At 34.1% G+C, this 25,029-nt stretch overlaps 1 protein-coding gene across 10 annotated transcripts in view; it reads right to left on the bottom strand.

The window, feature by feature from the left end:
• The window catches only part of LOC111048178 (neogenin), a 267,521-nt gene that overhangs the window by 23,949 nt on the left and 218,543 nt on the right, over window positions 1-25,029 (bottom strand). For 3 of the 10 annotated variants that reach the window (XM_039442944.1, XM_039442943.1, XM_039442942.1), the window contains exons 27-29: window positions 16,138-16,227; window positions 15,267-15,319; window positions 3,014-3,250 (exon numbers count right to left, since the gene is read on the bottom strand). The exons of 6 other annotated variants lie outside the window; for them this stretch is intronic. The gene's annotated coding sequence lies outside the window, so the exon portion shown is untranslated. The remainder of the gene's footprint in view (window positions 1-3,013; window positions 3,251-15,266; window positions 15,320-16,137; window positions 16,228-25,029) is intronic. One more of the 10 variants, XM_039442945.1, reaches the window with a different exon arrangement.

The raw sequence follows: 25,029 nt of genomic DNA, 5'->3' as shown, positions 1-25,029 counted from the left end.
CTACTATGAGCATATTTCAGTATCAACAAATTTAAAAAACCTTACAAAGACGAAGCTGAGTAGAATAATCATCATAAGACTATTTTCATCTCAATCTTTGTTGTATCACATCAGATAATGATTTCATACAAGAAAATCACTCATTCTAGAGTAATCTTTTCCATGATAAGGTAGGGTAAGCTATCACATCCAAATCGAATATTCCTATTAACAATAAATGAGTAACAGTTCGGGTAATTTAGATGTGAACAATAGTCACACCAAAAAATAATTCACTGTCTTATTCACAGATAAGTTTCAACTGAACACAATAATGGTTTTCCAAAGTTTCCATCTTTGAATTATTGTAACTATTTTAACACTTGGATCGTTTTTCTCCATCCTATAAAGCATCTAGTTACTACTGAAATTTGGAATGTTATTCATTACATTTTCTATATTGTTTTAAATAGGTAGGCTACTTTAGAATTTAGATAAGTTGAATTATGCCAGAATCAGACAGTATCAATTTGAAGGTATGAGAGATGATGAAAACATTCTAATGTTGAGACAGAAACTGATAATGATGGTATGATTATATAACATAGTATAATATTTGATATGGCGGAAGGTGTGGCTCGTTCATCAATTGGGCTAGTCAGTCGGGTCGAGCGAGGGGTTTGTTACCACTGTCTGAAAAAATGGCTTTTGGTGGCCCTAAAAAGGGTCAAGTTTGTTGCTGGTGGCCCTGAAAAGGGACCAAGATTGTTGCTGGTGGCCCTAAAAGGGACCAAGGAAGGCTAGATGTTTAGTAGTCGTCGACTGGCGCGATACCACGCCGCGCGAGGGTCCCGGGCAGGTCCGTCTGGTGCGAGAGCAGGCCGGCAGGGGCTCAAGTCAATGGTTCGCAGTCTCCACTCTGGTTTACCCGGGCTACGGAGAGGGCCGACCGGGTGATCTACTAGCCAGAGGTCGTGCCAAATCTCCACCGGGAGGACCTCCTCGACCACTTCCTCGTTTAGAAGGGGCCTTCGGTCAAACCCCGGGCAGGCAGGGTCGTAGGCTTCCGCTGCACACACTCCGATGTCGGTTCGGCACCCAACCCGCGCATCCAGAACCGCGCGCCAGTTGTTAGGCTGGGGCGCTAAGTCTTGGGGCGCAGCTGGCGCGGCGGTGTACAGCCTCAGCCTCTCCTCCACCTGGCGAAGCTGACGTAGGGCCCTCCTCTTCTGGATTCGGCGGCCGGCTCGGTTCCTCCTAGGCATCGGCTGGGTAGTAGACAAGGAAGACACCTCAGGTTGCGGTTAGTCTCGCCGTGGTTCCTCATTGGCCTGCTCGCTGCTCTGCTCCTGGTCTCGGTAGTGGTCTCGGCTGGTGGTCTCTTCTGGCTCTTCAGTGGAAGGCTGCTAGTGAGCAAGTGCTATCGAGGGTAGCTGAGTAGCCCCCTTTTATTCACAGTCCCCGAGTTCACCTGCGCTGCTATTGGCCGGCGGTGCTCGGCCAATAGAAACGCAGGAACGGGTGGCGGCGACTGAGGCGCACCCTGGTGGCGGGTGGGTCAACCACTCATTTGGTTGATGCGTGGCGTGGGGAGCAGAGCAGAGCGGCAGGCTGAAAGGTAGCGAACGCGAGGGAGGTATCATATTCAAGATTATATATGGTATGATTTTCAAGATTATATAACATATTATATTCAAGTATAATTGTATAATGATAACATGCGAAATCCAGGTGGTGTTCAATTTGCATTTTGATAAGCACCAGAAATTTGCATGTCGGTAGGATAGTAAAAAATCCAGTAAATAAGAGTGAATGGAATAAGCAATAGACTGTATCATCAAAAAAAAGGAATATTATTTGTATTAGTAAATTGTTTCTAAGTAAGGATCTTGAGATTCACAACTTTTATTAAATTATTTTAAATTTCTTTCCTACAATCTTTCAAAATAAGCTGCATTTTCCTCCCAAATTGGCCAGTTACAGAAATATACTATAAATATTGATAATTCTAGTAGCATACTTACTTTCCAGTTATGGTGAAACAAATAGTTACTATTTGAAATACAAGTTTAAAGTTTGAGTTAATCAAACTTGTGGGAGGAAAAATCTTTTAGGGCCGTTTGCACAGTGTAAGTTCAAGCTAACCAAATTTGGATTTTTTTTTGTTTAAACTAAAATTCCGTTTGCACAGTTCAAACTCTGGAAAAGTTTAAACTACCAAACCAGGAGGTTAAAACTAAATAATTTGGTTTAATTTTACATCCATAGACTTGATAGGAAAGCATCTGACGATTGTTTTCAATTCTGCAGTAAACTAGACTATATTCAGGTTATAGTGGATTATTAGTTGAACATAGAAGTTTTGAATGTGAATGATTTATATAGGCTAAAACCGTTAGCGATATAGGCCCATATTAGGAATTTTTCAACAGGCTAAAAATAATTTACAGGTGATATTTTTGATTTGTATACTATGAAGCTATCAAAATAAAAAAGTTTTCTCAGGAAAATTTTTTCCAATCATAACTTTTTGAGATATAAGCCTCTAAAATTAGTTATTTTCGATCATAGTTTGTAAATGGAATAACTTTCTCAAAAATTGATATATTTAGAATCTTTTAAGTTAAGCCTCTAAAATTATAAGCCTGTGAATTATATTTAGACATAAGCCTCTAAAATTAGTTATTTTCGATCATGGTTTGTAAATGGAATAACTTTCTCAAAAATTGATATATTTAGAATTTTTTATTCAATCAACAAATGAATTTATTTTCAGAATTTCATTGATTATCTCTTACCGAATTAGACATGATTAGACATGATAATTTAGATATTAACTATAGCAACTTCAAAAATAATACACTGATCAGTTCAAAACAAGCACAACAATGGTTTATAAAAGTTTCAGTGATGCTTTCAGAATAATTCCTTTCATTGCATAACTTGAAAAGACGTCATGCTGTTCAAGTTTAGAAGTTTCTAGTTTCAAGGGAAACTACGCCTGAAATTAATTGAAAGTTGAGCAGTTACTCACCAAAAAAGTGAAAAGGCAGTTAAATCTGTTCTGATCCAGTGATACAGGAAGAATTTGAGTAGAAAATACAAAGGAATCACAGGAGCCAAGACAGGTGGTCTGCACTCGACCCCAAGACAACAAAGAAGAGAAGAGACAAAGAGCTCCAACTTTACACCTCAACCAGTCAAAATGGCGTAGGCATACTAATTCAACTTCTTCTCAGGTTCTCTGTCTTCTCTCAGCTTCCACAGTTAACTGTACAAAAACACTTGGTAATTAAAAGGAATACACCAATTTTCAAACTAATAACGTGGAGTACCTTATACTGGAGTTATTTGGATGTTAATTATTGTACAAGGGGAACTATTTTTCTTCCACCCTAGATCGCAATGCATTTCGGGAAATGCACTATCATTTAACCTAAGAGGGGTAATCAGTATTGCTATTATATGCCGGATACCGGCTACACACTCTTGTCAAGCTGATTGCCGAGTTGCTTGCCAAATGACCCAACAGTGAAGGCGAGTACTGGCCCAGCAGCCATCTACCAAGACAAACTAACTTGGGAGCTCAAGCGACTCGGCAATCGGCTTGACAAGAATATGGAGCCTGCATACTAGCGAATACTTGGTACCCCTCTAGGGTTGATTATTGAGAACGTGTCTTCACCATTGCGGTGAACACTTTTTCACAAGGAAGAGAGCAGAGTCTCGACGTCATGATAAGCATGACGTCACGGATACTTATATAGATATCCATAATAGCATAGAATCGAAAGTTTGTTGATTTGGCAACAATACTTTGTTGATTGGTATACTATGTACTGTACTACAACAATAATTGATGATGATGATTCTAATTCAGATTATATCCTAATCCATTGATAGAATCGTTTTCATGGGGTTCAGCTCAGGAACCCACCTTCCAGCCGATAATATTGTCTATCTCCGCCAGTAGTATACCATGAAGATATACGTGCAGGACTGTTGACAATAAAATTTAGGAACAAATCACTATACATGGAAAGAAAAATGCTTCTATTTTTAAGGGGTCATAGCTTCCTCAATAAAATACAATGGACTCGATATATTTTCGTGGAATACTCAAATGTTTGCCAAAATCCCTAATGCAAATTCAATGATATTATTCTTCAATTTTGGAGGAGAATTTTAGGGTTTAATGATCAGAAGATACAATTATTAATTCAATAGTTATTATTTGATATTTTAGCATATATATAAAACACGTTCACGTTCATTAAAACTCAGTTTTTAAAAAGAAATTTTATTTGCAAAAATACATGTTAACACATCAAGTGTCTGAAGTAGACTAACTAAAATGAGCGCGCTGAGAGCGACACTAAGCGGTACTGACAAAAATATTAGTCAGCACATCAATTGTTTGAGTTTACATAATTCCTCCCTCCTTAAGTTTTTTTTCGTCCCGAAAAATAAGTTTGGGACACTCAAAAATTACAAAAATTAAAATGAAGTTACAAATTAAAGTTTACTTAGATCTAATTTCTAGGTGGTACAATATAGCTTATGGTAGGGGTTGATGATATTGGTACTTGTGTATCAATTCAGTAATTTAGTACACTGGTTGGCTTCTTAAATTTGTAATAAACGATTATCAAAATTACAAGAAGTATAAATGTACTTAAAAGAAAAATTACAATGTGGCGTGTCTTAAGGACGAAAGAATCTTCAAAATTTATAAAATCAAAATCTCTAGGTTCAATATCATCAAGTTTACTAACATCTTTCAAATCGATAAGTTTAGTATGAATTTTATTTGGTACATGACTTAATTTTTGTGCATATGTGGTAACTGAAGTAAACGGTAATTTTACATCTGTCATTTTATCATTGATATCCAGATTGATAAGGAAAGATGAGGGAGTATTTATAGTGCCATTATTGATATTAATTTGATCAAACTTATATCCTAAAATACAATTACAATTTTCGAAATAATTCATAAATGGTCTATCATTAATTATTTCTATTCTTACACAACTATCCAAATCCTTATTATTTATTACAGACAAAATACAGTTATCATGTATAATTTCTCCTGAAGTACAAAAAGAAATAGAAGAGAATTTTTGACAATTGGTCAGTTTCCAAAGCTTTTTGTTTTGAGACACAGATATCGATTTTTCTTTTAATTTCATGGTGTGAACATTTGATTCCATTTCAACAGGATAAGACAGAAGGTCATATTTTTCAAATAAATTGTTTAATTTCGGTAAATGGATAATGTAAGTTATAACAGATTTCGATAAAATACAAGTGCTATTACTAATTTCCCATAAAATACTGGAATCTCTACTAGCTAATGAATAATTCTTATAATTAATTAACCTACGAAAATCATCAAAGCTCAAAATTGATGGATGAAGTTTCCCTTCTTTGCAATACATCAATGAGTTAACAACATCATTTAAAGTTCAGATGATAGAATAGGTATAATGGACGAAAATAGTATCATAAACACTGAAGCAAACCAAATAGTTATTTCACGAGGTGAAGGAAAACCCCAATTCAAAAAGATCTTTAATAAAAACAGAATAATTTTCAAATACAGAGACGCACGTGACATTGGAAACAACGTAGAAGAAATACGAGAATATTTGAAACCTGATACTGTGTACGGTATAGTATTTTCAAATGAAAGTACATTGTTTGAAGCTCTAAAAACAGAAATTCCAAGTTCAATGACTAATGAAATTGTCAAAATAGTTCCCAACATAAAATTCCGAATCTACAAAAGAATAAACGCCGACATAGCTGATGTAGATGAACAAACAATGATAATAGCTCGATGTCATGAAGACAAAAACTTCCACAGAGGAATTAACGAGAATTATAAACAAATACGTAAAAACTACTATTGGCCCGCAATACACAAAGACGTAACCGAATTTGTAAATAAATGTGAAATCTGTTTGAAAACCAAGTATGAAAGAAACCCAATTATAACTAAATCAAAGTAACTCCCACACCTACTAAACCTTTCGAAAAACTTCAGATTGACACTTTCACGTATAATAATATTAAAATCCTCACAATTGTCGATTCGTTTTCTAAAAGACTTTCCGCCTACACATTGAAATCAGCTAACAGTATCGAAATAATAAAAAATCTAAACAACTATCTTTCAGTTTTCCCAATTCCAAAATGCATTCAAACCGATAACGGATTAGAATTCAACAATGCACTATACAATCAATTCACTGAAATAAATGGTATTGAAACTTACGTCACCACACCTTATCATCCCCAATCTCAAGGACTAATAGAAAGAACACACTCCACAATTATTGAAATTCTACAAGGACTCGAAATTAAATTCCCAAAATATAGTGTTGAACAAAAACTTCGATTAGCTTTGCGAACCTATAACAATTCGATAAAAGATCAATTCAACTTAAGCCCAAATGAACTAACTTTCGGAATTCAGAATTATTTACCAAAAAATCAAGATCAGGATAATCCCGCAGTAATCACTGAAGAACTTGCTAATAAATACTTCAAAGAAATACAAGCGTTGAATGATGCCGTTTACAAGAAAATAATAAATAAATGAATAAATAAATATCCCTTTTATTGCTTTGTTCAGGTTCATTACAAAATTTCAAATAAAATTATATAACATAATAAAATTAATTACAGTATTAAGCAATAATCAGCAGCTGCTGGGGAATATCCTTTTGTGATAGAATATTGTTGAGTACATCAATTTTAAGTCCATATAAAAATAAATTTTCAACCAAAGCGAGTGTGTCAATCTTTGTACAGCCATACTTCCTTGTATACATTCTTCATTCTCTCCCACTCCTTTCTCTCTCTTGCAACTCTCTGCCACGTCGCTCCGCCGCATACTTTTCTGAACTCTTCGTCCCATCCATACGAAGGCCTTCCTCTACTTCTTCTCAAATTACGTGGGTACCATTCCAGTATTCTTTTCGTCCATCTTTCGTCCGTTGTTCTTGCGATATGTCCAGCCCAATTCCATTTTCTCTCTATTATCATCTTGCCTACATCTTCAATTTTTGTTTCATTTCTAATCCATAATTTTGTTTTCCTGTCTTTTCTTGTCACTCCTATCATTACTCTCTCCATCGACCTCACGGTAATTCTAAGTTTCTTAATTATTTTTTTCATTTATAGTCCAGGTTTCGCAGCCATACAAAATTGCTGGTAGGATACACGTTTGTAGCAGCTTTTTCTTATTTTCCATTGATATCTTGGATCTGAATAGATAGCTGTACTTTTTGAACATTGCCCATCCTATTGCTACTCTTCTGGTAACTTCTCCCCATTGACCTTCTCTCCCTATTTTCTGACCGAGGTAAATGAAATGATCTACTTTCTCTATCCTTCCGTCCTCAGTCACCAATACTCTATCATTTTCATCACTGTTATATGTCATTACTTTTGATTTATCAAAATTTACTTTCATTCCAATCTTTTTTGTTACTTCAATCATATCTTTCAACATACCGCATACCTCCTCCGTATCATTTCCAACTATAACAATATCATCAGCAAATTTCAAGGCATTTAATTTCACACCGTTGATATTGATGCCTCTCTCTTGCCATTGCAACTTCATTAGAGATTTTTCTAAGACTGCGTTAAATATTTTAGCTGATGGTATCTCCCTGTCTCAAGCCTCTATTCACTTGCATCACTCTACTTTTTCCTCTCAAGCTGAACTCACTTTTCATATTTCCGTAGCTGAATCTGAATATTTCCAAGTACTTATTGCTTATTCCCAGGTCTTCAAGTGTCTGTATGACAGCTGCTGTGTTGATTTTATCAAAAGCCTTCTCAAAGTCTATAAATAGTAGCACTAGTGGAAATGTATATTCTTTAGAATTCCTTATCAACTCCTGTAGGACTAGGATGTTATCCAGAGTGGAAAAGTTTTTCTTAAATCCGGTCTGGCTGATTGGAGTTGCTGCGGTCAAATATCCGTCTATTCTGTGCGAAATTATTGCCATGAATATTTTGTATATACTTGACAGGAGACTAATTGGTCGATAATAATTCTTGACTTCCTTTTTATCACCTTTTTTGAAGAGCAGTAACAAGTTAGCTTTGAGCCATATTTCAGGAATATTTCCATTAGTGAGGCATAGATTAAACAGCCTTGTTAGTATTTCTATCACCTTTTTTCCTGCCGCTTTCAACTCTTCATTGGATATTGTATGTGGTGCTGCAGCTTTTGCCTCGTTGAGACGCACAATTGCCCGTTCTACCTCTCTTTCCATAATCGGTGGACATTCTTCGTTTCTATACTCATTCCTGCCGCGTTCTCCATTTTTCAGTTCCATGTTATCTTCTTCCAGTTCATCCTTTTTATAGAGGCTCTCATAGAATTCACAAATTATTCCAAGTATCCCTTCTATTTCTCTTATTTCATTTCCCTTCTCATCTTTCATACAAATCAGTGTGTTCATTCCTAATTGCTGCTGCCTGTTAAACTCTTTGACGCTTGTCCCGAGTTTCAAAGTCTCTTCTAATTCCTTTGTTTTCCTATTATTAGACCATTCAATCCATTTCCTTCGAATTAGTTTGGGGATTTCACTAAATTCAATTTTTCCTCTGCCGTGTCTTTTTAGTTTTCTTCTCTAACAATTTAACTATCTCTCTTGGAACTTTTCTTTTCTTGTTTTCTCTTAAGTTTCCTAGCAATTGTCTCGTTTTTCTCAAGGTATTAGTCAGTTTATCAGTTATAATCTCCATATCCTCACATTCGTTGATTCTCTCTTCATTCAAGTTATTTTGTAATTTTTGTTCAAATCCTAGGTTTCTCAAGTCCTCTGTTCCCAGTCGTGTGAGCCGTTCGCTGTAATATCTTATTCTATTCTTATTGATTTTTATCACCATTCTCAGAGGCCTATGATCACTTCCAATATTTATCCCATCCTCTACATCTACATCTTGAACAATAAATTTTTTGTCTATCATGAAAAAGTCTATTTCGTTGTTTGTCTCTCCATCGGGGCTCAACCAAGTCCATTTTGTTGATTCGTGTTTCTGGAAGAATGAAATGAATTCATCAGATACATCCTCTTGCCTTCGACAAATTCGACAAGTCGTTCACCTCGCTCATTTCTCTCCCCAATTCCGTACCTTCCAACACATTTTTCACCCCTGCTCTTCCCGATTTTCGCATTCATGTCTCCCATAACAATATTATATTTGCATGTATCATTTTCGAGAGCCTCTTCCAGATCCTCGTAGAAATATTCAAGCTCTTCGTCCGATGACGCTGACGTTGGTGCATAAACTTGTATCAGTTTGATTCTTCCTTTAATGTGTCCTTGTAATTTCCAAATCATCACAGAGATTCGGTGTGTATACTACTTGAAGCTTACAATTTTCTTTTTTGATACCTTGTTAATCAGAAATGCTGTTCCTCCAGTAGAAGCATTCCCATTCAGATAGAGCATCCTATCATCTCCCATGATCATACACTGCTCACCATCTCTCCTTACTTCCGCGAGTCCTATAATATCCCACTCGATGTTGTCCAGCTCTTCTAACAACTGTTCCACCCTCCAATTTGCTCTAAGAGATCTACAGTTGTATGTGATTATATTTATGTTGTCTTCGTTATTTGCGTTTTTTGTAGCCTTGCCGTTTCCAAAATTTACATCCGTTTGTTTTCCTTCATCCTTCTTGTCCTTAATTGTCGTTCCGATCGGTGGTTGCTACTTATTTTTTGAAGATCCTTCCATATCTTGATTATTTCCTTTGTCTCCTACCGTTATATATGATTCTAATGTATAATTGCTCTTTTTCCCGAGTCGTCCTGTGTTCACACTTTGGTCAATCTTGGTGGGTGAGTCTCCATCACTTCTACGTCTTTTCTTTTCTTTATTATACTTTTCTCTCAAATTATCAAGACCAAGAAGTTTTCCCTCAAGTAGTAGCTTATCTTTTTTGAGATAAGCTTTTTTCCCTTCTTTCCTAAAACGTACATGAAGTGTGATAATTCTTTCCTGACGGCGCGAGTATTGAAGTCGAGATCTTCTTGTATCTTTATACAACTATATTTCCCTTCCTTTGACAAATTCGATTTTTTCCTGAGTATTTTATTTCTTGTGAAAGACGACGTAAACGTTACTCTAATTGGACCATCGCTTTCTGATTTGCTCAGCTTTTTTAAGTATTCCATATCCTGGTTTCTGATATCAGCATCCAGATATTTGAGTATCTTCATTATCTCTTCTCTTAGAGTCCAATAATTGTTACCGCCTTTAATACCGAATATTATTATATTTCTTCTTCTGTATTCCTCTTGTTTCCGTTCTTTCTGTAATTGCACTTCGGATTTAAGCTCTCCTACTTGTTTCTTCAAAGTTTCAATTTCGTCATTGAATTTGCTGGTAATATTATCAATTTTTGTTTCCAAGCCATCTAGCTTATTTAGTTTTTTCAGAATCTCGTCGTCCAATTTCTTCTCCATTTTATTGAAATTTAGTAAAACGTGATGGTAATTCAGTAGTGTTCTATCAATACACCTCTCTGTAATATTAGTCTATTATTCACTATTTTTCGTTTTTATCGAACAGAAAGATTATTCAGCTATAGAACAACGGAACTTATTAGATAAGAATTTTGGCTCAGTTTTATATGACAGTAGTTGAATGGTGAGCTATGTATAATCAAGGTCCAAAGTCCAATTTATAATCTCCCGTTCAGCCTGCTAGCATACTCTTCTTCTGTGGATTCTAACCTCAAACATTGTCACTATTCTATTCATATCGAGAAAATATAACGTTTTCTACATATTGAGCTTCAGATACACTCTCACAAAAACAAACAGGGTACAGTAACGTATCTAACTATATAAATTGATTGTATCTCACCTAATAAAAACTTGACTAATCGAATAAAAACCCGGAGCTCACAGAACACAACCTTTCACTTCTAGCGCTTATCTCGTACTACCTTACAAGAATGAAAGAAACCCAATTAAATTAAATTCAAAGTAACTCCCACACCTACTAAACCTTTCGAAAAACTTCAGATTGACACTTTCACGTATAATAATTTTAAATCCTCACAATTGTCGATTCTAAAAGACTTTCACATTGAAATCAGCTAACAGTATCGAAATAATAAAAAATCTAAACAACTATCTTTCAGTTTTCCCAATTTCAAAATGCATTCAAACCGATAACGGATTAGAATCAACAATGCACTATAGGCTACAATCAATTCACTGAAATAAATGGTATTGAAACTTACTTCACCACACCTTATCATCCCCAATCTCAAGGACTAATAGAAAGAACACACTCCACAATTATTGAAATTCTACAAGGACTCGAAATTAAATTCCCAAAATATAGTGTTGAACAGAAACTTCGATTAGCTTTGCGAACCTATAACAATTCGATAAAAGATCAATTCAACTTAAGCCCAAATGAACTAACTTTCGGAATTCAGAATTATTTACCAAATAATCAAGATCAGGATAATCCCGCAGTAATCACTGAAGAACTTGCTAATCAATACTTCAAAGAAATACAAGCGTTGAATGATGCCGTTTACAAGAAAATAATCGAGGAAAAAGAAAAACGAACAGAAAAAGGTAACAAAAATAGAGAGGAACCACCTGAAATACCAGATAGGATATTCATCAAAAACCCGAAATTTCACAAAAATGTTCCAAGGTATAGCACAGCTACTAAGGAAGGTGATAGGTTTAAATTGAAAAGAAATTTAATCAAAATCCACCCTAACAGAATGAAAAGGCCTCGTAAAAAAGTAAAAGATAATCTAATTGTTGCAGATGAAGGCAATGACCATCCTTCTGTTGTTCCTGATCCCAGCAACGTTGACGTACAGACTGACAGACTCGACAAAGACAGCAGGAATAATTCCTATTAAAATAGGACAATCTATGCTCATTAATGACACATACAAAGTTATACATTTTACTAACGTGACTGACCTTAAAATACAATCTTTGAAATTACAGACTCATATTAATAATCTGCAAGTCGCTTACATATCCTCTGACATTATTGAATCTTTGAAGAAAATTTCACTCAACCAATATTTAAAATTAGAAATGATTTCTGAAAATAAAAATAAAAAGGTAAAACGTGGACTAATGAACGGATTAGGAAACGCCATATCATGGTTGACAGGACTTAAGACTGCTGACGACAAAGAACACCTCGACAAAGTTATTGATAAAATAGAAAATAATGAATTACATCTTGTTAAAAATGAAAAACATAGTTTTGAAATGAACCATGAGTTAATTAAGAAATTTAATTTCGATGTTGAGCATATTAATTCAAATAATAGAGCATTAGAAAATATTACTAACGAAACTGCCAATATTGTCGAAAATATGCAAGCTGTTGACTTAATTACTTTGACTATACAATTGTTGGATGATGAAATAAATGATGTTGTTAACTCATTGATGTATTACAAAGAAGGGAAACTTCATCCATCAATTTTGAGCTTTGATGATTTTCGTAGGTTAATTAATTATAAGAATTATTCATTAGCTAGTAGAGATTCCAGTATTTTATGGGAAATTAGTAATAGCACTTGTATTTTATCGAAATCTGTTATAACTTACATTATCCATTTACCGAAATTAAACAATTTATTTGAAAAATATGACCTTCTGTCTTATCCTGTTGAAATGGAATCAAATGTTCACACCATGAAATTAAAAGAAAAATCGATATCTGTGTCTCAAAACAAAAAGCTTTGGAAACTGACAAATTGTCAAAAATTCTCTTCTATTTCTTTTTATACTTCAGGAGAAATTATACATGATAACTGTATTTTGTCTGTAATAAATAATAAGGATTTGGATAGTTGTGTAAGAATAGAAATAATTAATGATAGACCATTTATGAATTATTTCGAAAATTGTAATTGTATTTTAGGATATAAGTTTGATCAAATTAATATCAATAATGGCACTATAAATACTCCCTCATCTTTCCTTATCAATCTGGATATCAATGATAAAATGACAGATGTAAAATTACCGTTTACTTCAGTTACCACATATGCACAAAAATTAAGTCATGTACCAAATAAAATTCATACTAAACTTATCGATTTGAAAGATGTTAGTAAACTTGATGATATTGAACCTAGAGATTTTGATTTTATAAATTTTGAAGATTCTTTCGTCCTTAAGACACGCCACATTGTAATTTTTGTTTTAAGTACATTTATACTTCTTGTAATTTTGATAATCGTTTATTACAAATTTAAGAAGCCAACCAGTGTACTAAATCACCGAATTGATACACAAGTACCAATATCATCAACCCCTACCATAAGCTATATTGTACCACCTAGAAATTAGATCTAAGTTCGTAAACTTTAATTTGTAACTTCATTTTAATTTTTGTAATTTTTGAGTGTCCCAAACTTATTTTTCGGGACGAAAAAAAACTTAAGGAGGGAGGAATTACGTAAACCTAAACAATTAATGTGCTGACTACTATTTTTGTCAGTACCACTTAGTGTCGCTCTCAGCGCGCTCATTTTAGTTAGTCCACTTCAGCCACTTGATGTGTTAATTTATGTATTTTTTGCAAATGAAATTTATTTTTAAAAACTGAGTTTTAATGAACGTGAAGGTGTTTTATATATATGCTGAAATATCAAACAATAACTATTGTATTCATAATTGTACCTTCTGATCATTAACCCCTAAAATTCTCCACCAAAATTGAAGAATAATATCATTGAATTTGCATTAGGGATTTTGGCAAACATTTGAAAATTCCACGAAAATATATCGAGTCCATTGTATTTTATTGAGAAAGCTATGACCCCTTAAAAATAGAAGCATTTTTCTTTCCATGAATAGTGATTTGTTCCTAAATTTTATTGTCAACAGTCCTGCACATATATCTTCATGGTATACTACTGGCGGAGATAGACAATATTATCGGCTGGAAGGTGGGTTCCTGAGCTGAACCCCATGAAAACGATTCTATCAATGGATTAGGATATAATATGAATTAGAATCATCATCATCAATTATTGTTGTAGTACAGTATCACATTCACCATGCATCTTGCAAATGTTTTTTATTAGGCCTACTGTGTTGCATATCAATTCCATCTTCACTATTAATTCAACATTGAATTTAAAACATATTTTTCACTTCATACGTGTTTTTAATTTCAATGTTTTCAAATTATTTCACATCAATACAATCGTTCACTTTTACTTTTTGTGTAGTTGAGAAGTTGATATTTTGGTAATTATTCATATTAAATAAATATACTAAGAAATTGTCAAAAACCTCAGATTTCATTGATAGTTGGAAAGACCGGTTTCTGTTGTGTGACGATCCGTTATAGTGGCTACTTCAAAAACTAGTTCTTTAAATCATATTATGAAAAATCAAGGCAAAGGTAGCAAACAATCTCGAAATGAAAATTATCAACGTTACAGTTACTGATAACAATATCAAATTGAATCAGTCTCTTCTAGTAAATCAATTGAGTTCATATTACTTATTATATTATTTATTCTATCAATTATAAAACTATTATATTTAAATCGCATTTATAGGTTAAGTAAATGTTATGGTTATGATTAGTGCACGAAAACAAAAATTAAGTTGGTAAAAATGACTGTGGTTAGATTTAGATAAGAATCATTTCAATGGCTACCCTACATTTATGATAAAATCCCAATTTAGAAATCCAAAACAAGAATAATGTTCATCTAAATCATAATTAAATAATCATCATTTACGAATTCTCATTATATTATAATAATATGGTCTTAGAGCATTTTGTTAAAACAAAAAAAAATCCATTGGTTTATTTAAAGCAAACTGGATACATAGTTAATCTATCAAGAAATAAGAATGAAAATCCAAGTACCCTATTTAATTTTTTTCACTCACTACATGTTTCAAAATTAATGTAATTTTCAAGTGAGTGAATATTTCACTTTTTCAGGATAAATCATTAAGGAAGGATATCAATTTGAATATTTGATAATTATTCAGAGTAGCCCTAACCAAAACGGTAATTGATAATCTAATACAATCATTTCAATGTGAATTATATTTTTCCAAGAACAATTATATTGTTGATATGGAAATTGTTGCTGTTCTACTCCACTATGGCAAGCCATGTGCTGACACTACATGATATTGACACTTTACAAAACGCATCTTACAATGTAATGAAATATTAGAGAAGAGAATGCGAGAAGAGGGAATTTGTTGTTTTACTTACCTAGCAGAACTGAGTTCGACCGCCTGTCTCGGTTCGTCCTCCAAGTCTGCAATCTACATAAAAAAATCACAAATAATTTATTGAAGAATATTTGAGTTTCTGCTGCCTAAAAATCTATTGTAGCGTCAAGGCATGTTGGCTCCAGCTGCAGAATCAGCAAAAAATATAAATATATATTGAGAACATATTAACTTTGAGTAAGGTGAATATTACGTAGAATACATTATATTTATCATATTTTGAATTGTATTTGCATCATATCCTGCATAATATCACAATTTTTATACTGGGACAAATTCACCCCAAGTTTAACCTAAGAATGACCTTGTTGTATTTAAGTAGTCACAGAACCCTAACCAGTTCAACTATGGATGTTATGGATATACCAATTGAAATATAATAAACAGGCAAAAACAAAATGTACTCGACGATGTCATAAGTCTTTTAGAAATAAGTTTTCTAATACAAAGTTATGCAACAACAAAAAGATAAAGCAGGCAGTTAATTCAACTAATATATCGAGATTCGACAATATATTGATTGTAGAACCTCGAAAATGATCATGGCTACGGGTAAACATCGATTTAGGATGATAGAGATTGGATATCTCAATAAATTGAATATTTTTCCGCGAGGTGGGATAAAGTCACCCCGGGGTGGACAAAGTCACGGTAATTTATTAACTATACAATTAAATTGAACATTCGTCAAATCTTCTTTCAAGTAAACCAATATCTCAGCTCAATCTTTGAAAAGTAATAGGTCTATTAATGATCCCTGTTTGTATTTAACTTCTAACTGAGATAGTTGGGTTCCAACAACAGGATTAAAATAGTAAAATTGAAGAGAAGAAGAGCCAAACCAAGTTTACCTGTACTCATTGCCTCTGCTGACTTTCTTTGAACCTTTAGTAGCTTTTACTAACAAAAGTATTGGAGTCGGTCACTTCAAATACATCGTTCTGCAAAAATAGCACACAAACATTAATGGGTTTTAAAAACAAGAGTGAGAACCATCAAAATTTAAGTTAAGGTAATAACCATTTAATTTAAGTTAATTTAATTGAAGGGAAACCCATCTAATATGAATTTAAAATAATATAATTTTTCCAATACTGGGTAATATTGAAATGTAGAGTGTTAGATCCAAGCACATTCTTATTTGACTGATTGTTGAGAAGCTTGATATTTTCTGCTGTATTGCCAGTTTGAAGAGCAACAGTTTAAACTAAGTTATAACTAAGTGTAAACTAAATTGAGGGTTGGATCTCAAATTACTTCCATCTTGATCAATTGGTGTTTTTCCTAATAACGACATGATTTGTCATCCATCCCTCAAATGTGAGTAAAGGACAAATAAGCTATAAACAATACAGAATAGATAAAATAATATAGAATACTCAATTAAAGGGAACCAAAGAAAAGAATAATCTATTGATTATCGTGAAGAAAATTAAATCGTGTTATTTTTGAAAATTCAGAAACTGAAAGCGTAAATACATATCTCAGACCTGGTTGGTTGCACTGTGATTTTTACCCTCAGTGTCAGTCCAATAAATAATTCCATCAGAAGACCACACATTTTTATAACCAACTCTTTCACCTAATGAATTATAGACCTGTATTCTACGTTGTGTTAAGTCTTCCCTTATAATAACGCCAGTACCCTTTAGCTTTTTCTTTTGAGAGAAAAGTGCATTCCATTGGCGATAGCTTACGTATTTGACAATGATGGCGTGGGGTCGTGGTGGCGGCATGGTGGAGGCCGCAGCAGCCAGCCGACGCCCCACGCGATGCGAGCGATCGATGTCTTGCAGCTCGATATTAACACCCAGCTTGTCCTTGCAAATATCGATCACTAGTTGATCAGTGTTCTCCTTATTTGATTCTGGCACTTATTCGTAGAATACAGGTCTATAATTCATTATGTGAAAGAGTTGATTATAAAAATGTGTGGTCTTCTGATGGAATTATTTATTGGACTGACACTGAGGGTAAAAATGACAGTGCAACCAACCAGGTTTTCAAACTTTTTTTATTTCCAGTGCTGTGAGACAACCACCCAGGGGTGCCCAGCCCCCCCAAGGGCAATGGCGCAAGCCCCCCCCAATCCAAGTGTAATGCCCCCCCCCCAAAGTATCCAAATTCCCAACCCTTTAGTTTTTTGCATTAGTCAGTGTATGACAATAAAATTCACATCTTACATTCTAATCTTCCAAAGGGCATTATTTACCTTTGTTCTTGTGAGGAATTCTTTCTGTTTTCATAATATAAAAATTCGATTGCACTAGTTCTCATCCCTGGGGAAACTCGCTGAAGGACATTAAAAGAATTTATTCATCCTTGGAAAAACAGCTGATAATTTAGTTGTCTGTTGATGATGGAAGTGAGTGAGCGAGTGCATGTGTGTGGGACTCAGACAAAATTATGACTCAGCTGTTGAACTTTTGTACCTAATTCAATCAGGTACTTAGTGGCAGTTGTACAAAAGCCGGTTAAATTTTAATCCTGATTAATTCCAGTAGAACCAATCAGATAAGCTATCTTTTTGAGATGGTTTTCTGTGATTTGGTTCTCGTGAAATTAATCAGGATTAAAATTTAACATGCTTTTTGTGAGAGAAATTTTTGCATTCCTCTGCGAATTAATCTCAATCCACTGTGATTAGATAGAACCTTTCTATATGAACTATGAATATTTATTATAATTTCTTCTTTCTTAATAATTTTTATATGCTTTTGTAGGTACCCCAGAGCGGAGCTCGGTGCCCCGATATTTAATCTTAATATTTATTGTATCATAAATCGGAACAGGTTGTCACTGATGTTGTGTTGTTGGTAGTATTTACTTTTTAACATTACAGGAGTAAATAATAACACAAGTCGAACAAAATGTATCTTCAAGTGGTTTGGTTTTTGGAATAAAGATATCATCTGAACAAGTACATTTTGTAAATTCTATCTATTAATACCAAATATCGGGGCACCAAGCTTTGCTCGTTATTTATTCATTGATAAACAGAACTCAATTCTTTGAAATGATTGGGGAAGGACTAACAGGCACAGCCCAAAACTGTTTCTTACCCGAATTTTGATTTATTCACTATAAAATTTATATTTGGAATATTTAATATTCCAAAAAGTAGGTTATGTTTCATAGACTTGAATTCAAGTGAAATTTTCAGTCCAAATATTTGAAAACATAAAAGTTCTAACTTAGATTGTTTACACACCAAATTGAATAACAAAATAACACTCACTAATCACTTAGAACTGTAAAATAATGATTAACTTTGTATATTATGATATAATATACAATCTCATGTCAACAAATCAGATTACTGTATTTTGATCAAGTCAATTAAAATTTCTAGATTTCACGCGAGATACGATGAGCTAATTGATTACACAGCTGATCTCCCACACGCATCTTCTGTTATCGAAAGACGACGAAATCATCATCTGTTTTTCCAAGGATGAATTATCCTTTTCATGTCCTTCAGGGAGTTTTCTCAGGGATGAGACCTAGTGCAATCGAATTTTGATATCATAAACCTACTATATTCCGAATTTCGTGATAATCGTTAGAGCCGTTTCCGAGATCCGTTGAACATAAATAACCATATAACCAGATAGCCAGATAACCAGATATAAAAATAGAAAAATACAAACAGATATACAGAAATTGCTCGCTTAATATAATAGGATAACAACTTATAGTCCAGTCAAATGGTCGTTTTTCAGGAAACAGCCCCGAAAGAATTTTTTTCGATGGTTCTATCTGTATTTTGGGGCGCTAAATTCTAATCTGAAATTTGCTCACACGCCAGAGGGCGACTTCACCCCCAAAATTTTGGACTTTTTTAAGTTTTCCATTATTTAATCTCGAGAACCTTGAATTTATCGAGATAAAGCATTCTCTATATAATATTAAAGATAATAAAATTTTATTTCCAATGAATTGACTGGTCGCGCAGGACTACTTTTTGTATTTTTTATCTGAAGTTTCCACAAGATACACAAGATACACAACTTTGAATGTGAGAGAAATTTGTGATATTTCCCCCATTTTCACAGTCTCGCATATGCAACGTTGCGTATCTTGTGGAACACTTCAGATAAAAAATCCAGAAAGTAGTCGAGGTTGTGATGAATTTTCTCCTCTTTTCACTCCCATGAATTATACTTCTGTTTTCAATGCCGTTAAAAAGTTACAGCCAATTGAATGATGATCTTTATTTTCTCATTTTTCTTACGATTTTACTGTTATTAAAGAGTCTCTAAAATGAGTACAATACATGATAGAAACTTGCGATTGGTCTTAAATGAGAGAAAATTTCATGCTCTATAAGCTGAGTTGCCAAAAATTGATCTTGCATCACTGTTTATATCGAAAAACTGTAAAAATGAGAAAAATATCGAAAATTTCTTGATTTTTTGAATCAAACGTATCTTACTTCACGATTATATTTTTACAAAAATCATTCATATCACATAAAAGAGGAGATTCTTTTAGTTAGCGATGTTGTTTATAATTGCATTCCCATTTCAGAGACATTAATATCATCATAAAACGCCTTCGAAATTAAAATAATTATTAGATTAAAATGTACATTACAATTTAACTTATCATTGTGCTTTTAAGAAAATTTGGTTGCAACAGCGAGGAAACTCAAACACAGGACCATTAAAAATAAAATTAAGCAAAGGAAATCAAAATAATAGTGGATGATGAAGTTATAATTTATTTTTTTCAAAGATTTACCTTCAAACTCATAGGCTTAAAATTACTAAAATTCCTGCATACAACATAATTATTATTATCAATTGTATTTTTTATGCTTTATATTGAGTTACACTTTGCAGAATATAACATTGTAAAGGTGGGAAAAAGTATTAAAATTAACTACATTAGGATATCTCTATTTAATACCTTGATTTTTTAGCCATGATTCAAAATGTTGACATACAATATAAAAAAGTCATGCCCCCCCCAAAAATGTTGATGGCGCAAATTGCGCCATGCCCCCCCCCCTTGTGGGCACCCCTGCAACCACCAGTACCACAGCAACCGCAACAGCCAGAGCAGAGCAGAGGGGTGGAGGTTGAGGTTGATGTCCTCCCACCACCACCCTCGGTTGAAAGTAAGTACCTATTCATGAAATATTCATAGAGTTCATGATTTGATTTACACACAATTCTAAGTTCAAAAAGGTCACCTAGAATTTTGAATTTATCTGATTAATTTACTTCCAAATACACAATACTTCACACAATTACACATTTACTTCAATCACAATTTTTAAACTATTTAAAATTTCACTTGAAACCAAGATAAAAAATTGCCACATTTTCACTTACATTCGATAAAACATGAAAGCCCCTTGAATTATGAATGGTAGCATTCAGTATAAAGAGTGTAGGCTAATAATTCAATTTGTTAATTGTAGCAGGTGTTTGACCCTTTTTAGAAATGATCAAAAATGTATTGAAAACTGGGCAATTTATTTATGAACATTCTGTCTGACAATTCCAGTTGTTGGTAAGCTCATGTGGAGCCGACTTGGGAGACAGCCCTACTTTCCGGCAATGGTGGTTGTCGATGACAATGGACTGTTCTTTAAACAGCAACGTAAGTTATCAAAATGATCTACTTGAACAATACTCTGGATAGTCATCCATTTCATATTGTTTAATAGTTTTTCTTAATGTAATATGCATTTATTTTGAATTGATTACCAGCCAAACAAAATATTATATTATACTGTCTTTTGCAAGATCATGACTATTTCATAGACCATGGGGCGAAGTCAGTATACACCACCGTCAAAGTCAGACACATCCATCCTAGCACTGAAATTCAGTCTTGTTTTGGCGGTGGCAACTCTTGTCGTTCTTGTGCTGAAAAAGAAGTGTCTTGTTTTGGCGGGGCGAGTCCGTGACTAATTTCTCTACCTGGAAAACAGTCTCTGGTTGTCGCTATCAGCTTTTGTCGCTTATGTCAGGTAAGCTGACAGAAAAGCTAGGAAGTAAACTGGTTTGAATTTTGGCACAGACTGTACTTTCTTTGAAATATTCTGTTTATAACTTAGTGTGACTGTAGAAGTGTGTGTGTGACCACCATTAGACAATACTCCTGCGTGACATTGTCTCCTATCTCAACCTTATTTAGTTCTATTGCTTACTCTCTCATTCTCTCTCTCTCCCTGACTCACCCTCTCTCTATCACTCCTGCGCCTTTCTATCACTCTCTCTCTGTCTCACACACACACACACACACTCACTCACTCTCACTCACTCTCACTCTCTCTCACCCGGTTGTGTGCTAATGCTATAATAAATAAATTTTTAAAATGTAATGAATATGAAGATGTATTAACTATATTTAACGATATTGTCAAGATTTAAATTTAATTTGATTTCAACTTAGTTTAAAGATGTGCCAGTAATTGTATATGCCACATCTTTTTCATGCGGAGGGGTGATGTAACAATTCAAACACCCCGCTCTCATAGGATATTAATTATTAGAATAGCGGAGTCATCAGTGTGTACGCAGCTAGAGCTTGGTCGAGACGGTAGTGTTGTTTTGTGCTCTCTTATCTTCGATAATGATTATCGCTTAGTTTCGCCCTATGGACTACTGACGGCTTGAGCTTTCCAGCCTATTTGTGAGTGTTCACTGTGAGTTATTCATTTTGAAATTATTTTTTGTGCTTATTACAAAATCACGCATTCGAGATGAGTTCTTGTGGCAAATGTAAGCAGCCTCTTAGTCGCAATACAGATAAACTTTGCTGTAGGGAGTGTACGTCTTATTTCCATATTTCTTGCCTCAACATTAAGCCAGAAGATTTATCATTTATGAAGGGTTCGACGTGGTCATGCCCCGAGTGTTTGAAAAAGCAGCGTTCGTTGAGTGTTCAACAAACTGATTCTACACCAGTTAAAGGTAATAGGGACTCGAGTATGGTTCGGCTGGAGGGAAATTCCGCTTCATTTGAGTCCTTAGAAAGTTTGATAAATAGTGTTCGTGAGCAATTATACGGGAGCATTCAGGAAATTAAAACTATTGTCGGCACCAGTCAAGAAAAACAGGAAGAACTTACCATGATTATAAGTAAACAGAATGAAATAATAGACAATCAGCAAGGCCTTATTAACACTCTGAGTAAGGAACTGGACGTGATTCGTCAGAAGCTACTGGTCACTGAGGAGCGTTTGGACGAGCATGAACAGTATTCCAGGAGAAATACTCTCGAAATTCAAGGTATTCCCGCGAAACCGGAGGAGGATGTGCTTCAGACGGTGACTGAGGTGGGAAGGGTGGTGGGTTTCAGCATAACTCCAGATATGGTGGACGCCTGCCATAGATTGGAAGTGAAGAAATGGAGGCCTATTGGAAATCACGGAGCAACAACGTTGTTACCTCCACCGCCACCGGCTATAATCGTCAGATTTGTCAGGCGTCTCGACGCCAACCAATTGATGGAGCAGAGGAGGAAGTTTGGGGTCATCAAGAGGGAACAGATACACGGTCTAGTCGGCCAGGGTCCGATTTACATCAACCGAAGTCTAACTTCTACAAGGAGGAAACTACTGGTTTTGGCCCGGCAGCTCAAGAAGAACGGGCGAATCATAGATGCGTGGGTTGACAGACAGGGGCGAGTTCGAATTCGCAAGGATGTCAACGGAGCTTCAAATATTGTAAAGAATGCCGAAGACTTGAATTTTCCCAAGTTATAGAAGATTCCCATTCATGAACTCGAATTTTTTCATTAGTTTATCTGTTCTTGATTATTTTTGAAAACATTTTTGTCTCTTTGTACTTGTTGCTAGTAATTTTGCTCTTTGCTTAACGAATACAATATTAATGATAACATTGATAAAGTCTTTGTTCCGTGCTTAGGTTTTTTATAAATGAAGTAAAGAAATTTTTTTTTTTTAAACTTATTTATGATTGTATCATAATTATGTATACATTTAAGGAATTTAAGAGTGTCACCCTTGTCTAAATTGTTTTTTTTATGGATCAATCTATATAAATTCTCGCTGATTGTAATGTGGTTCATTACAGTTTAGGCAGAAATCTCTATGGTTATTACTCTATCTATGAATAATATACCGTTCATATGGAATGATTATTTAAAATAGTATCTCAAAGTGCTTATTTGTATTGGAAATTTTATTATCCATTTTTTTTATATACTGTAAAAGTTATAGTGTTTCGTGGATCAAATTTATTATAGAATTTCGTTTCCCTATATGGTTTAAGCCACCAGCTTATTGAATATTCCGTTCGAGCTGTGACTATTCGAACGACCTTTCTATTTATATAAATACTTTTAATTACTATAAGTGATAATTTAAAGTTCATTCAATCAATCGAGATACTTACGAAGTAGGATATTGTTTTGTTTCATCTAGCGGGATTGAACATTAATGTCAGATTAGTAACATGGTATACTTTTTCGGAGGTAGTAGGCTGATAAGTAGATAGGCTGCAGTTCATAGCTGATAGGCTGATAAGAGTCCAATGAAGTATTATATGGATTAGATAGAGTTTGCTTCCACCTAATACACTCATATGGCCTATATATATATTTTTTTCTCATCCGTTATTATTATTTTTTTATCGACTGATCCAGTAGAATATTATATTTTATTGTCATTGTTGAATTAAACCTAATGTAGGCGTTTCTATCCTAGCTAATTTATCAAGAGCTGTGTTGAGACAGTGCTATGAGCATTCCTTCATTCATCCTTTAAACATCGATGCTCCTTCAAAAATCAATCACATTTTTTTTTGTATTGTTTTTTTTCTGTTTTAGTTGTTGTGGGTTAGGCTGTGTGGTTGGAGGCTTAGGCTGTTGGTGGTCCCGGGTGGGATATTTTCTTCTATCTCATACAGATTTTTCTCTGTTATTTTATCTTGAGAGCATTCACTTATTGCTCTTTGGATTAATTAATAAGTTTCTTTTGTAAAATCATCTTCTCTTCCTTATTTGCTCAACTCCAACTCATTCTAAACATTTTTTTATCATTATTCAAATCAATATTCGCTTATTGCTCTTTGGATTAATTAATTCTTCTATATCATCAGCTCATTTCTTTTTTCAGCTTCTTTTTCTCTTCCATTTTTATCTTGAGAGTATTTTGGTGATTGCTCTTTGATTAATTAATTAGTTCTAAATTCCATTTTTTCTATTGTTAAATCATCTTTTCATCCTCATTTGCTTACATTCAGAACTCTTTATCTAATTCTAAACATTTTTAATCTTTAATCAATTGGTTATATTATGTACTATTATACTTATGTATACTTATGTATTATGATATTATGTACTTATATTCCTGACTGTAACTGAATTATTCTATTTGATGTGCGGCTGGTAAGATGATCTTATGATTCTCAATTTCTCAATGAACTATTGCATTAATTCCTTGAAAGTTTATTATCAAAATGTAAGGGGTCTCAGAACGAAGACTCATGGTTTCCTTCAATCGGTACTTGCCTGTGATTATGATATGATTTTGATAACAGAGACTTGGCTTAATTCTAGTTTTGTTGATTCTGAACTTTTTGATGAGAGATACACTGTTTATCGTAGAGACAGACCTGGTAGCGACTCTTGTCGTGGTGGAGGTGTGCTAATTGCCGTTCGTAGGGACATACCCTCGGAGGAATGTTTTGATATTAATTTGTCTCATAATCTCAGAAATTCAGAGAATCTGATGATTCGTATTCTATTACCCACTTGTCCTA

Source organism: Nilaparvata lugens, chromosome X (genome assembly GCF_014356525.2).
Source record: "Nilaparvata lugens isolate BPH chromosome X, ASM1435652v1, whole genome shotgun sequence".
Taxonomy (NCBI): Eukaryota; Metazoa; Arthropoda; class Insecta; order Hemiptera; family Delphacidae; genus Nilaparvata; species Nilaparvata lugens.
The sequence above is the reverse complement of the archived record's forward strand: the minus strand, read 5'-3'. Positions and strand labels throughout refer to the sequence as shown.